This window comes from Leucoraja erinacea, chromosome 2 (genome assembly GCF_028641065.1).
Source record: "Leucoraja erinacea ecotype New England chromosome 2, Leri_hhj_1, whole genome shotgun sequence".
NCBI lineage: Eukaryota > Metazoa > Chordata > Chondrichthyes > Rajiformes > Rajidae > Leucoraja > Leucoraja erinaceus.
Genome location: NC_073378.1, coordinates 139,033,898 through 139,050,151, shown reverse-complemented (window position 1 = coordinate 139,050,151; position 16,254 = coordinate 139,033,898). Strand labels below are relative to the sequence as shown.

Below are 16,254 nucleotides of genomic sequence, written 5' to 3'. Positions count from 1 at the left end.
GTGAAGTTGCGGGGAGGTTTACAATGTTTCTTATTTAATGTCCCTTGTCTAGTCTGAAATAAAGTTCATTATTGGATCAGAAGAAATATAATTGTGTGTGTTATATGATTATATACATTTATATAATTTACATGTATGCGTGTTTATAAACATTTTATTCTTTAACAAGAATTAACAGAATTATGAACCAACACAGAATTATGAATCTAACCCTATATCACACACAAAAAGTTCACCCGCAATGTCAATTACCCTGCGAGTCGGGTCCATTCCGGTTACTACAAAATCAACCCAAACACTGCTTGTGAGCCATTTAAAAAGAAATGATTTAAAAAACATTAAAAAAGACAATTACCAGAGTCAAATTTTATTCTTGACAAGAAGTATGAACTGACAGATTTATGAATCTAACCCTATATCACACACACACAAACTGTTGCCCCGCAACATTGATTACACTGTGTGTCGGATCAGGTAGGCTCAGGTTACTAAAATGGGCGGGGAAAAATGCCCAGGATCCCCTCCATAACGTACTACACATCAGCCCATTGCATTTTGCAGGAGTAGCCTATCTTGCTCCGCTATAAGATCTTTGCTTGACACCATTCAGTCTGATGAAGGGTCTCGACCCGAAACATCACCTATTCCTTTGCTCCATAGATGCTGCCTCACCCGCAGAGTTTCTCCAGCATTTTTGTCTACCTTTGATTTTTCCAGCATCTGCAGTTCCTTCTTAAACCATTCAGATAATAATCTGCCTTCCTGTTTTTGCCACCAAAGTAGATAAACCTCACATTTATATTCTTTCCCCTTACAATAGACCTTCCAAAATGAAACCCTTTCATTTGCTCAAATTAAACACCATCTGCCATTTCTCCATCTATTTGTGTGGCTGATCTGTATCCTGCTGTATCACAACCTTCTTCACTGACCACAACTTCACCAATTTTGGTGTTGTCTCCGAACTCCACCTTTACATGCTGTGCTGGAGGAACTCAACAGGTATATGCTGCATTTGTGGAGTGAACGTTTCAGGTCGGGATTGGAGCAGGGGAATTAATTTATTTATACATAAGAAAGGATCAAGCGAGTGAGTAGTGAATCTCTGGAGTTCTCTGCCACATAAGGTAGTTGAGGCCAGTTCATTAGTTATATTTAAGAGGGAGTTAGATGTGGCCCTTGAGGCTAAAGGGATCAGGGGGTATGGAGAGAATGCAGGTACAGGATACTGAGGTGGATGATCAGCTATGATCATATTGAATGGCCTATGAAGGGCTGAATGGCCTAATCCTACACCTAATTTCTATGTTTCTATGTAATAATTCATACAGCACACCACTGGTTAGAGTCCTCCAATTTGAAAAGGGAGGGACATGACATTGCCACAGGTGGAGGAGAGCATAGATTTCAGAGGGCCAGAGTGGAGATAGGGTGAGGACAAAGAAGGGCTTTGAACAAGAGGATACATTGTTAAAGAAAGCTGAGGCAGGGACTGGTGGAGTAAGGTACTAACACACACTCACTGTTCAGCTGCCGGCAGTCAAGAAGAGAAGACCCCGATGTCTACGGTGGAGGAGCACTCAAGTCTACAAGATTTCACAAGTCAGGTCCCTGATCCACATGGAAATGGCACGTTTGATGCAATCGCCATCATGTTCATCCTTCCAGGTCAGTCTACAAACCTAAAGAGAAACAGTGAGATCATCTCTCATTTTTCAAAACTCTAGCAAGTAAAGACCAACCCCACTTCAGCGGCCCTAACGATTACCGACCGGTCGCTCTCACACCAGTCCTCATGAAGTGTTTCGAGAGGCTGGTCCAGCAGCACATCAAAGCCAGCCTCCCGCCCACCTTCGATCCACACCAGTTTGCCTACAGAGCAAATAGGTCCACTGAGGATGCCATCGCCACTGCTCTTCACACTGCACTGACCCACCTCGAACACAAGGGGAGCTATGTGAGGATGCTTTTCATTGACTTTAGCTCCGCTTTCAATACTATCATCCCCAGCAGACTGGTCACCAAACTCATGGATTTAGGACTCTCCCAACCCATCTGCCTCTGGATCAAGGACTTTCTGTCTAACCGCCCCCAGACCGTCAGATTGGGCCATCACCTCTCCACCCCCATCACACTCAGCACTGGCTCCCCACAGGGCTGTGTGTTGAGCCCACTCCTCTACGCCCTCTACACCCACGATTGTGCCCCCGCCCACTCTACCAACACCATCGTCAGGTTTGCGGGCGACACGACTGTGGTTGGACGCATCTCAGGAGGAGATGAGACAGCCTACAGGGAGGAAGTCCAAAGACTGGCAGCGTGGTGTTCAGCCAACAACCTCATCCTAAACACCACAAAAACAAAGGAAATTATCATAGAATTTCGTAAGAACAGTGCAGCCCTCAAACCCCTATTCATCAATGGGGACTGTGTGGAAAGGGTCTCAGACTTCAGATTCCTGGGCACACAAATTACAGAGGATCTCTCCTGGACTACAAACACCACCACAGCAGTCAAGAAGGCCCAGCAGCGACTCTACTTTCTGAGGATCCTCAGGAAAAACAACCTGGAGGAGAAGCTGCTGGTGTCCTTCTACCGCTGTTCCATCGAGAGTGTACTGGCGTACTGTATAACCACATGGTATGCCAGCTGCTCTGCAGCAGACAGGAGAGCTCTTCAAAGGGTCATCAACACCGCACAAAAAATCACTGGCTGCCCACTGCCCTCCCTGAAGGACATCTTCAGCTCTCGCTGCCTTGGCAGGACAGCCAACATCCTAAAGGACACTTCCCACCCTGGACACAACCTGTTCCACCTGCTGCCCTCTGGCAGACGGTACAGGTCTTTCAAAACTCGCACAAACAGACTCAGAGACAGCTTCTAACCCTACGTGAACTTAATAATGCAAAATAAGAAATAACACTCACATTCAACTGAATGGCTCTACCTCAGCTGCTATTGTTATTTATCTGTAATTTTTTTATTTTTTTATTATATGTATGTATTTTTACCTTATCTTATATATTTAAATCTGCTCTTGTGAATCGCACTGTGGGATTGATTTTTAAATTTCGTTGTACCATGTGCAATGACAATAAAGGGATTCATTCATTCATTCAGTCCTTAACCTCAGCTTACAATTTTAAGATGGGAAGAAAATAAGATCTGCAGATGCTGGAAGACCGAGACAAACAGAACACCTGCTGGGAATACTCAGCAGCCCAGGCCCCATGCAGTGACTGGTGAGAGAAACAGCTGAGATCTGGAGCTGAAATTCTGCTTTTCTCCCCGGAGATGCTGACCGACCTGTTGAGTGTTTCCAAAATGTTCTACCTTTATTTCTCAGTGGGAAGGCATATTTCCCGCTCTCAGACTTGCCTACTGCGGGGAACAGTTTGTCTGCATAGTTTTCCAATGTTCTACAAATTCAGGATCAGTTGGATTGGAGGGTAGGCGAGAGAGTCAATGCTTCCCCTTCCCAACCCATGACCCCTGGTCTCAGGACGTGTAATAACCCCATAGCCCTGCCTGCATCCCCAGACGGGGGATCAGGACCACAGCCCACACCCCCATCGTGGCTGGGACAATAGCGGCCGCACCCGGGTTTGAATTCAGCTCGAGTCCCCTCGCTGCTCAATCCTTCTCCACCGCGCTAATGAAGGCGAGGCGAGGCTCCACCCGCCTCTTCTCACCCTGTCCTGACCAAAGATCTTATAGCGGAGCAAGATAGGCCACTCCTGCTAAATGCAATGGACTGACGTGTAGTACGCTATGGAGGGGATCATGGGCATTTTCCACGCCCATTTTAGCAACCTGAGCCTACCTAACCCGACCCGACTCGCACTGTAATCAATGTTGCGGGGCAACAGTTTGTGTGGGTTAGATTCATAAATCTGTCAGTTCAAACTTCTTGTCAAGAATAAAATTTGATTCTGGTAATTGTCTTTTTTAATGTTTTTTAAATCATTTCTTTTTAAATGGCTCACAAGCAGTGTTTGAGTTGATTTTGTAGTAACCAGAACCGACCCGACTCGCAGGGTGATTGACACGGGGGACTTTTTGTGCGTGATATAGGGTTAGATTCAGAATTCTGTTAGTTCATAATTCTGTTGATTCTTGTTAAAGAATAAAATGTTTATAAACACACATACATGAAAATTATATAAATGTATATAACACACACAATTATATTTCTTCTAAACCAATAATGAACTTTATTTCAGACTAGACAAGGGACATTAAATAAGAAACATTGTAAATAAGAAACATTGTCTTGGGGCACTCTCTCTCTCCCCGCTGCCCCGGGCCCCGCACTCCTTCTCTCCCCGCTGCCCCGCACTCTCTCTCCCCGCTGCCCCGGGCCCCCGCACTCTCTCTCCCCGCTGCCCCGGGCCCCGCACATTCTCTCTCTCCCCGCTGCCCCGGGCCCCGCACTCTCTCTCCCCGCTGCCCCGGGCCCCGCACTCCCTCTCCCCGCTCCCCCCCGCCCCGCACTCTCTCCCCCCGCTGCCCCGGGCCCCGCACTCCCTCTCCCCGCTGCCCCGGGCCTTGCACTCCCTCTCCCCGGGTTTGCCCCGGGCCCCTCACTCTCTCTCCGCCGGCCCCGGGCCCCCCTCTCGGGGGCCCCGGACCCCGGACTCCCTCCTCCCCGCTGCCCCGGACCCCACTCTCTCTCCCCGCTGCCCCCGGCCCCGCACTGGGGCCTCTCCTCTCCCCGCTGCGGATCCAATCTTTGGCCGGAAGCAAGAAGGCGGGAGCAAGATGGCGGAACAAGATGGCCGAGTCAGCTTGCTAAAATGTGTCCTGTAATCACCCATGAATCCGCCCATGAGCGTACCTCATGTTTGCGTGAGAGTAACCTATCTTGCTTCGCTCTAAGATCTTTGGTCCTGACTCACTTCAGTGTGGGCCCGGGATCAGCTGGACCCACGCTCGGGCACCGGGGCCGCTCCAACACCTCCACCTGGGCCGCTCCAACACCTCCACCTGGGCCGCTCCACGCCCGCCCTTAGCCCGGGGCCGCTCCAGCACCCCAGGGGCCGCCCCTAGCCCGGGCACGGGGCCGCTCCAACACCGGTCATGTCCAAAGATCTTATAGGGTGATTTCACTAAAGGTCACTGGAGCGTGGATCCGCACCCACGTGACCAAAATTCTCAGGTGGAGGATATGCTATCCATCCGGTACATGTTAGTGGATGGGAAAAATCGCATTTTCCCACCCGTTAAAAACATAGAAAACGGCGAGGTTGAGAGCTGCAATTTACTGTGCCAGTCGGGGTGACTGTGAGGCACAGCTACCTAGATTTACAGGGGAAAAAAAAGATAGCAAGTAAGGTAAATTCAAGAGGGAACTGAAGGTGCCTATCCACCGGAAGTCAGGAGCCGACAATTGCCGTGGATATTTAAAGGTCCAAAATATCGGGAAATATCGCGTTTTCCCGCTGAATTTCATCAAAAGTAAGGCATTATATACTTTTTTTATCTTTATTCATTTGTTAGATGAGAATTTTTTAAAGTGAAAAATCACTCAGTAAAAGTTCAAAATCGGCCATGGTTCTCAGGTTGGTTTTAACATGCAAAATCAAAACGCCTCTGAAGCTGCATTTACCATTTAAATAATGATAAATTATCAATGCATTTTTAAATAAATTTCACTCAGATGCAAGCTAAGGAATGTGATAATTATCAGCTGTCAGTTGGACAAAATTAGGACATTTTATTATTTCTTGTTTAAAGCCTGCACATTCACCCAATTAATACATAAGTTGTTTGGGTGAATGTGCAGGCTTTAAACAAGAAATAATAAAATGTGCTAATTTTGTCCAACTGACAGCTGATAATTATCACATTCCTTAGCTTGCATCTGAGTGAAATTTATTTAAAAATGCATTGATAGTTTATCATTATTTAAATGGTAAATGCAGCTTCAGAGGCGTTTTGATTTTGCATGTTAAAACCAACCTGAGAACCATGGCCGATTTTGAACTTTTACTGAGTGATTTTTCACTTTAAAAAATTCTCATCTAACAAATGAATAAAGATAAAAAAGTATATAATGCCTTACTTTTGATGAAATTCAGCGGGAAAACGCGATATTTCCCGATATTTTGGACCTTTAAATATCCTCGGCAATTGTCGGCTCCTGACTTCCGGTGGATAGGCACCTTCAGTTCCCTCTTGAATTTACCTTACTTGCTATCTTTTTTTCCCCCTGTAAATCTAGGTAGCTGTGCCTCACAGTCACCCCGACTGGCACAGTAAATTGCAGCTCTCAACCTCGCCGTTTTCTATGTTTTTAACGGGTGGGAAAATGCGATTTTTCCCATCCACTAACATGTACCGGATGGATAGCATATCCTCCACCTGAGAATTTTGGTCACGTGGGTGCGGATCCACGCTCCAGTGACCTTTAGTGAAATCACCCTATAGCGGAGCTGCGCCACGCCGTGACGTCACATCGCATCACGTGACACGGCGGTCGCAGCCCGGGGGAGCGGCAGATGGAGCTGTCAATCAGAGTAGCCGCAGGGGCAGGCACTGTGCATCAAAGCTCTTGTGCTCCGTTATAAGATCTTTGCTGTGCACAGCTCATTTCGGTGTGAAATCTGCAAATAAAGGGCTTGTCCCACCAGCTTGAGGCGTACGGTCTCATGGGGCCGGTCCCAATTCTAACCATGGAGCCGTCTGGAGTTGTGCGGGGCTGGTGCCGACATCATACTGAAGAAGGGTTTCGGCCCGAAACGTCACCCATTTCCTTCGCTCCATAGATGCTGCTGCACGCGCTGAGTTTCTCCAGCATTTTTGTGTACCTTCGATTTTCCAGCATCTGCAGTTCCTTCTTGAACACTCACCAATCAGCTGGGCAGGAGGCGGGCCGACTAAATTAGGACGTCGCACGGCGTCGGGTGGTTGCGTCATCACGCAACGGCGCGCCGTGCGGAGATGTCATCGCGCAACGCCATGCACTAGGCGTACGCCGTCAAGACGCTGTGTACGCCCGTCGAGACGCTGCGTACGGCCTCAATGCGGCTGCAGGCCGATAGGCCGTTGCCGCGCGGAATTTTAGAACACGGTCAGTTTTTCGGAGGACCGCGCGATGTCGGGACCAGCTCCGCACAACTCCACACGCAGGGCCGGCCTTAAGCCGGTTTGACTGATTGCTCCCAATTGGACCCCGCGCCTAAGTGGGGCCCCGTACTAATGTTCCGTATTTCGTACGGAAATACGAATTCTCTTTGTTAAATAATTATTTTTTTTTAATTTGCCAACCGGATTTTTTTTTTAAACAAACCTGTATAACAACTGCTGCACGGCTATCAGACACAAACGATTTGTTAACTAGTACTGTTAGCACTTCTTAACAGCAAGTAGTTAACAAGTTGTTATACAATGTCATCAATGCATCATCCGCATTCCTCAGTAAATCTTATTGTGTTTTGAACAAGTATTAATGACGCCATGTTCCTTTGAATAAAATTCACACGGCGTCATTACTACTTGTTTAAAACACAATTACTTTTACTGAGGAATGTAGATCGATGACACGTTGAGAATTTCTTTAAACTCACTATCATGAGTGAGGGCCCTGGACCGCGAGAAGGGGCTTCTTCCTGGTGTGCAGGTTAATCATTCACCTACCGACCCACGTTGTGTCTCTCTGTGTTTTGCTCTCTCCTTCCCTCTCTATCGTGCTCTCTCTCCTGCTCTCCATCTCGTCTCTCTCTAGCTCTCCCACTCCCTCTCTCTCACCCTATCGCCTCGGCATTCCCAGAATCATTGACGTTTTGCGGTAGACAAAATTGCTGGAGAAACCCAGCGGACTCTGTGTTTTTTGTTTGGCTCTGAAGTTGAAGGTGGGCATGGGCTCTGGGGAGCGGGTTGCGTTTCTGGTCGAGACCCTTCTTCAGACAATCACAAGTAATCTCACCGACGAGAGTTCAGTTTAGTCTGAAGAAGGGTCTTCTCTCCGGAGTCGCTGCGCTGCCTGTCCTGCTCCCCATCTTGTCTCTCTCTAGCTCTCTGGAGTATTGCGTGCAGTTTTGGTCTCCAAATCTGAGGAAGGACATTATTGCCATAGAGGGAGTGCAGAGAAGGTTCACCAGACTGATTCCTGGGATGTCAGGACTGTCTTGTGAAGAAAGACTGGATAGACTTGGTTTATACTCTATAGAATTCAGCAGATTGAGAGGGGATCTTATAGAAACTTACAAAATTCTTAAGGGGTTGGACAGGCTAGATGCAGGAAGATTGTTCCAGATGTTGGGGAAGTCCAGGACAAGGGGTCACAGCTTAAGTATAAGGGGGAAATCCTTTAAAACCGAGATGAGAAGAACTTTTTGCACACAGAGAGTGGTGAATCTCTGGAACTCTCTGCCACAGAGGGTAGTTGAGGGCAGTTCATTGGCTATATTTAAGAGGGAGTTAGATGTGGCCCTTGTGGCTAAGGGGATCAGAGGATATGGAGAGAAGGCAGGTACGGGATACTGAGTTGGATGATCAGCCATGATCATATTGAATGGCGGTGCAGGCTCGAAGGTCCGAATGGCCTACTCCTGCACCTAATTTCTATGTTTCTATGTCCTGCTGAGTTACTCCAGCTTTATGTCTATCTTCAATTTCAGAGAAATACAATTTCTCACGGGGGGGAAATAACATCTCTAAACCCCTCTGGGACACTATGAACACCTCAAAACCCCCCTATTCCCCTCTAAACACACCTGAACCCATCTGAAGCCCTCTAAACATCTCTAACCCGTTTAAACCCCTCTAAACTAGGAGGCTGCAAGGTGACTTGGATAGGCTGGGTGAGTGGGCAAATGCATGGCAGATGCAGTATAATGTGGATAAATGTGAGCTTATCGACTTTGGTGGCAAAACAGGAAAGTAGAATATTATCTGAATTGTGGCCAATTAGGAAAAGGGGAGATGCAACGAGACCTTGGTGTCATGGTTTACCAGTCATTGAAAGTCGGTGCGCAGGTGCAGCAGGCAGTGAAGAAAGCAGCCCCAGACCCTGGTGAACATTCCATCGTGTGATGTCACAATGCCCAATGCTCACAGATTTCCAATCGGAATGGATCCATTTACATATGCCTTTGCAGCAGCCCCAGCCCCTCCCCTCCTCCCCCCGCAGCCTGTGTCGAAGCGCGTCATCACGTGTGTGGGAATAGAGAACTTCCACTCTCCCTCCCCACTATTTCCGCTCTCTCCTCCCACCCCTCTCCCCCTCCCCTCCCACTCTTACCCTCCCTCCCTACCCCTCCCTCCCCTACCCCATCCCCCCCCCCCCACCCCACACCTCTCTCCCCCTCCCCCCATCCCTCTCTCCCCCTCCCCCCATCCCTCTCTACCCCTCCCCAACCCTCTCTCCCCCTCCCTCTCTCTCTCTCTCCCCCTCTCCATCTCCCTCTCCTCACCCCTCTCGATCTTCCTCACCCTGAGCAACTGATACCCCCAGGGTTGCGTCCTCATCACCCTACTGTACTCCCTATACACACATGACTGTGTGGCCAGGTTCAGCTCCAACTCCATCGTCAAGTTTGCTGATGACACTGTGATGGTGGGCCTGAATAACCGATAACGATGAGAAGGCCTACCAGGAAGAGGTGGCTGACCTGGCACTCTGGTGTCAGGACAACAGACTCCTCTTGAATGTCAAAAAAACGAAGGAGCGGATCGTGGACTTTTGGAAGGCACAACATCCCAAGACGCACACGCCACTGAAGATAAATGGGGATACTGTGGATAGGGTGAGTTGCTTTAAATATCTGGGAGTCCACATCTCAGAGGATATGACATGGTCATCACATGCTGCTGCACTAGTGAGTAAGGCAAGGCAGCACCTTTACCACCTCAGGCAGCTGAGGAAATTCAGGCTCTCTGAGGATCCCCCATGCTTCTACTCAGCGGCTGTAGAAAGCATCTTGTCCGGAAACATCACAATCTGGTTTGGGAACTGCTCTGCCCATGACAAGAAGGCTCTGCAGAGAGTAGTGCGTTCGGCCGAACACACTATGGGAACTGCACTTGCCCCTCTGCAGGAACTATACATCAGAAGGTGCAGATCCAGAGCCAGCAACATTGTGTGGGACCTCTTCCACCCCAGCAACAGACTGTTCCAGCTTCTACGGTCAGGCAAACACCTCCAATGTCATGCTGTGAAAACAGGGAGGATGAGAAGGAGTTTTTTTCCCCAGAGGCCATTAGGACTGTAAACTTTAATCTCACCAGGGACTAACTCACTGTACCAATTAACTGTTGTGTTGTCTATTTAAAATAACTGTTTTTGCTGTTTTGCAGTTGCTGTTAAGATTGCTGTTTTGTAGGCGGGTTTTTGCGCTATCCTCAAGCATTGCCACTTTTCATTTTACTTCACATCTCGCATGTGTAAGTAACAAATAAACTGACTTGACTTGACTTGTCAAACAGTAATGGGTCTAGCACCCAACCATGATCCATACCACTAGTCACAGGCCTCCAGTCGGATAAGTAAACTTCCACAATCACCCTCTCTTCCTTCCATAAAGCAGTCTCTCCTTGTATCCCATGCGATCTAACCTTTCTGAGCGGCCTACCATGCAGAACGTTGTTGAATCGCTAACTGAAATCCATGTATACAATATCTACAGCTCTGTCCTCATTAACCTTTTTGGTTACATTTTCAATAAACTCAATCAGATTTGTGACACAACCTCCCCTGCACAAAACCATGCTGACTATCCGTGATCAGCCCTTGTGTATCCAAATGTCTGTATAACCTCTCAAGTTAGAAACATAGAAACATAGAAAATATGTGCAGGAGTAGGCCATTCGGCCCTTCGAGTCTGCACTGCCTGTCAAAATGATCATGGCTGATCATCCAACTCAGTATCCTGTACCTGCTTTCTCTTCATACCCCCTGATCCCTTTAGCAACAAGGGCCACATCTAACTCCCTCTTAAATATAGACAATGAACTGGCCTCAACTGAATGCTAACATACCATTTGCTTTCTTCACTGCCTGCTACACCTGCATGCCTACTTTCAATGACTGGTGTACCATGACAACCAGGTCACGTTGCATCTCCCCTTTTCCTAATCTGCCACCATTTAGATAATAGTCTACTTTCCTGTTTTTGCCACCAAAGTGAATAACCTCACATTAATCCACATTATACTGCATCTGCCATGCATTTGCCCACTCACCCAGCCTATCCAAGTCACCTTGCAGCCTTCTAGCATCCTCCTCACAGCTAACACTGCCCCCAGCTTAGTGTCATCCACAAACTTGGAGATGTTGCATTGAATTCCCTCGTCCAAATCATTAATATATATTGTAATTAGCTGGGGTCCCAGCACTGAGCCTTGCGGTACCCCACTAGTCACTGCCTGCCATTCTGAAAGTGACCCGTTTACTCCTACTCTTTGCTTCTTGTTTGCCAGCCAGTTCTCTATCCACATCAATACTGAACCCCCAATACTGTGTGCTTTAAGTTTGTATACTAATCTCTTCTGTGGGACCTTGTCGAAAGCCAGATATAACACATCCACTGGTTCTTCCTTGTCCACTCTACTAGTTACATCGAAAAATTGTATAAGATTCGTCAGACATGATTTACCTTTCGTAAATCCATGCTGACTTTGTCCAATGATTTCACCACTTTCCAAATGTGCTGCTATCCCATTTTTAATAACTGACTCTAGCAGTTTCCCCACTACCGATGTTGGACCAACTGGTCTTCCAGGAACTGGAAAGTTACTTTCCAACTGCAGATTTCTCAAGTGACTTTAACACAATACAATCTGCACAGCAAGAGTGCAAACTGACAATGTTGCGGGTGGATGCACCATTGGTGTCCTGGATCACTAATGACCTGACTGGATGATCACATTACATCAGGCTATAGAACTGTGTCTCTGACAAGGTGGTGAGCAACAAAGGGCCCCCACAGGGGAGAGACGGTCCTATCTCCCTTCTTGTTCACCATCTATACATTGGACATCTGATACCTGTGCAACCCGGACTCCTGCCACCTGCGGAAGTTTTTGGATGATTCTGCAATTGTGGTCTGTACCAGTGATGGGAGGAAAGCTGAATATAGAGGTGTAGGCAACAGCTTTGTTGAGTGGTGTATCACCTGCAGCTCAACACCAATAAGACGAATGGGTTAGTGGTGAACTTTAGGAAGAGAGGAACATCCCCATCCCCCGTCTTCATCAAGGGTGTGGATGTGTAGTTTACGGAGCAGTACAAGTACACTGGAGTTTACCTGGACAGTAAACAAGACTGGTCCAGAAATCCGGAGGCACTGTATAAAAGGGGACATAGCTGTATGTACTTTTTGAGGAGGCTCCACACTATCAAAGTCTGCAGTAAGATGCTGCAGATATTCTACCAATCGGTAGAAGCGAGTGCCAACTTCTTCACCGTCGTGTGCTGGAGTAACAGGGCGAAGGCTGAGGACGCCACCAGAATTAACAAGCTCATCAAGAAGGCTGTCTCTGTTCTGGGGGTGGAGTTGGATCCCCTGGAGATGGTCTTGGAGGAGAGGATGCTCCTCAAACTGCAGACTATCTTTGGCAATACAGCTCACCTCCTCCATGACACACTGGTTAACCTGAGGAGTACATAGAAACATAGGAAATAGGCGCAGGAGGATGACAATTGGCCCTTCGAGCACCACCATTCATTGTGAACATGGCTGATCATCCACAATCAGTAACCCGCACCAGCTTTCTCCCCATATCCCTTGATTCCACTAGCCCCTAGAGCTCCATCCAACTCTTTTAAATGCATCCAGTGAATTGGCCTATCATGCATTCTGTGGCAGATAATTCCATAAATTCACAACTGTCTAGGTGAAAAGGTGAAAGATAAACCCAGTCTTTCCAATCTTTCCTCATATGACAGTCCCGCCAATCTGGGGATCAACCTCGTGAACCTGCGCTGCACTGCCTCAATAGCAAGGATGTCCATCCTCAAATTAGGAGACCAAAACTGCACACAATACTCCAGAAGTGGTCTCACCAGGGCCCTGTAGAACTGCATAAGGACCTCTTTGCTCCTATACTCAAATGTTCTTATGAAACATAGAAACATAGAAACTTTGAAAATAGGTGCAGGAGTAGGCCATTCGGCCCTTCGAGCCTGCTATGATATGATCATGGTTGATCATCCAACTCAGTATCCTGTACCTGCCTTCTCTCCATACCCCCTGATCCCTTTCGCCACAAGGGCCACATCTAACTCCCTCTTAAATATGAAGGCCAACATGCCATTAGCTTTCTTCACTGCCTCCTGTACCTGCATGTTTACTTTTCAGTGGTTGGTGTACAAGGACACCCAGGTCTCGTTGCACTTATCTTTTTCCTTATCTGATACACTTGAGATAATAATCTGCCTCCTTGTACTTACCGCCAAAGTGGATAACCTCACATGTATCTGCTTTATATGTGCCATGCATTGCCCACTAACTCAACCTGTCCAGGTCAACCTACAACCTGCCAGCATCCACTTCATAAGTTCACACTGCCACACAATTTTGTGCATCTGCAAATTTGCTCATGTTACTTTAAATTCCATCATCTAAATCATTAATATATATTTTAAATAGTTACGGCCCCGGCACCGAGCCTTGCGGTACTCCATTCGCCACTGCCTGCCATTGTCTCAGAGAATAGTTTATTCCTACACTTTGTTACCTGTCTGCCAACCAATTCTTTATCTATGTCAATACCCTACCCCCAATACCATGTGCTCTAAGATTTCCAATTAGTCTCCTGTGTGGGACCTTATCAAAGGGTTTCTGAAAGTCCAGATACGCTACATCCATTGTCTTTCTTTTACCCATTTTACCAGTCACATCCTCAAAAACGTCCAGAAGTTTAGTCAAGGAGGATTTCCCTTTACATATCGCCATGCTGACTTGGACCAATCCTTTTTTCTGCTATCCAATTGCACCGTATTACTTCTTTAATAATTGACTGCAGCATCTTCCTACCACCTATGTCAGGCTAACTGGTCTATAAGTCCCCGTTTTCTTTCTCGCTCCTTTCTTGAAAGGTTGGATAACGTTAGCAACACTCCAATCCACAGGAACCGATCCTGAATCTATAGAACATTGGAAAATGATCATCAATGCATCCACGATTTCTAGAGCCACCTCCATGAGTACCCTGGGATACAGACCATCAGACCCTGGGGATTTATCAGCCTTCAGTCTCATCAATCTACCCAATACTATTTCTCGCCTAAAACACATTTCTTTCCGTTACTCTGTCTTCCTAGATCCCCCTGTACATCTGGGAGATTGTTTATGTCTTCCTCAGTGAAGACAGAACTAAATAACCTGTTCAACTCTTCTGCTATTCCCATAATAACTTCACCTGTTTCTGCCTTCAAGTGACCCACATTTGTCTTTACTGATCATTTTCTCTTAGCATACAGTGCATTCAGAACGTATTCAGACCTTTTAACGTTTTCCACATTTTGTTACGTTACAGCCTTCTAGAATGGGTTAAATTTTTTTTTTTAATCAATCTACACACAATATCCCATAATAAAAAAGCGGAAACAGGAGTTCAGAAATGTTTCCAAAGTAATTAAAAAGCAATAACTGAAATTTCACATTTACATACGCATTCAGTATAGCGGGTGCATGAGAGAGCCGCAATGAATGAGCACAGCACGCTACACAGCACGCTACTCTCCGCTTCGGTGAGAGACAGAAAACTGGTCTCGCGCCAAAAATCCCTGCTCTTATCTTCGTAGCTGGAAGCCGCCCGGACCTGTCCATCAAGTGCCGGAGGGATGAACCAGGGAGTGGCGTACTCCCCAGGAACCGCCACAGCCCCCACCCCCTCAAGAACCGGAGGCACAAAACGGACAGGGGGCCAACGGAGACACACTGCCAGGCGAAGGTGGCGGCGCTGGCGCTTGGGGAAAGGGCCGGAACGTATGGCGACGCCGAGGGTGAGCTGCGCAAGTAGCACCGGGTGGCTGCCGTCTCACGACGACCCCCCATGTCCAAAACGAGAGTGGAAGGGCCATACTCGAGGACCTTGAATGGTCCTTCGTACGGCCGCTGAAGGGGCGTCTGCTGCGCGTCCCGACGCACGAAAACACACGAGCATTCCTGGAGAGCGGAAGGAATGTGCGGCCTGAACGAACTGTGGCGAGACATCGCCACCGGAGCCAGCTTGCCCACCGTCTGTCGAAGCCATTGCCTGGCCCTGTGCTGATGGTATGAACTCACCAGTCACTGTCAGCTGGGCCCCATCCACCAACTCAGCTGACGCGGTGGCGAAGTCCTCTTTCAGCGCGGTGCGGACACTCTGCAAAACCCACGACAATGCGTCGACCCAATCCGGGCCCGTGAGCCGAGCCTTCAGGGCAACCTTGAGCTGGCGGTGGAAATGCTCCACCAGGCCGTTCGCCTGCGGATAGGTTCGCCTGCGGATAGGTTAACTCCGAGAAGGCGAGCCATGGCTGACCACAGTTGAGATGTGACCCGGTCGGATGTAGTGTCCAGCGGAACTCCGAATCGGCCAATCCATTGTTCCATCATAGCACGGGCACAAATGGCCGCAGAGGTGTCTCCCAATGGAACTGCTTCCAACCACCGCGTGAAACGGCCAACCATGTTCACAAGGTAGGTGAATCCCTGAGAAGGCTGCAGCGGCTCCACGATGTCCATGTGGAAATGGTCAAACCGCTGGCGTGGGACGCGGAACGCCTGGAGCGGTGCCGACACATGCCGCTGTACCTTGGCAGTTTGGCACGGGATGCATGTGCGCGCCCAATGCCCAACCTGTTTGCGCAACCCGCGCCACATGAAAGGGGAAGCCACGAGGGCCGCCATCGCCCGAACGGAAGGGTGGGCTAGCCCATGGAAAATCTCGAGCACTCTGCGCCGCCTGGCGACGGGGACGATGGGCCGCGGCTGACCAGTCGAGACGTCGCACAGCAGCCTCGCATCCCTGGGGCCAAATGGAACATCCTACAATGGCAGGTCCGAAATTGCAGTACGATAGATGGACATGTCATCATCCGTCAGCTGGGTAGCCGCCAGTGCTGAAAAGTCAATGCCATCGGACACCTGCAAAACAGCGTTGACCGCGGGACGAGACAAGGCGTCGGCTACTCTGTTGTATTTGCCCACGATGAAATAATGGAGGTCGTGTACTGAGAGATGAATGCCAACTGCCGCTGATGGCGAGCAGACCACGGGTTAGAAACCTTGTAGAATGCAAAGGTGAGGGGCCTGTGGTCCGTGT

The 16,254-nt window shown here is 48.3% G+C and overlaps 1 pseudogene; it reads right to left on the bottom strand.

The window, feature by feature from the left end:
- LOC129716179 (NACHT, LRR and PYD domains-containing protein 3-like) overlaps positions 1-5,032 on the bottom strand; it is a 56,235-nt pseudogene extending 51,203 nt beyond the window's left edge.
- Between the last annotated feature and the right edge of the window lie 11,222 nt (positions 5,033-16,254).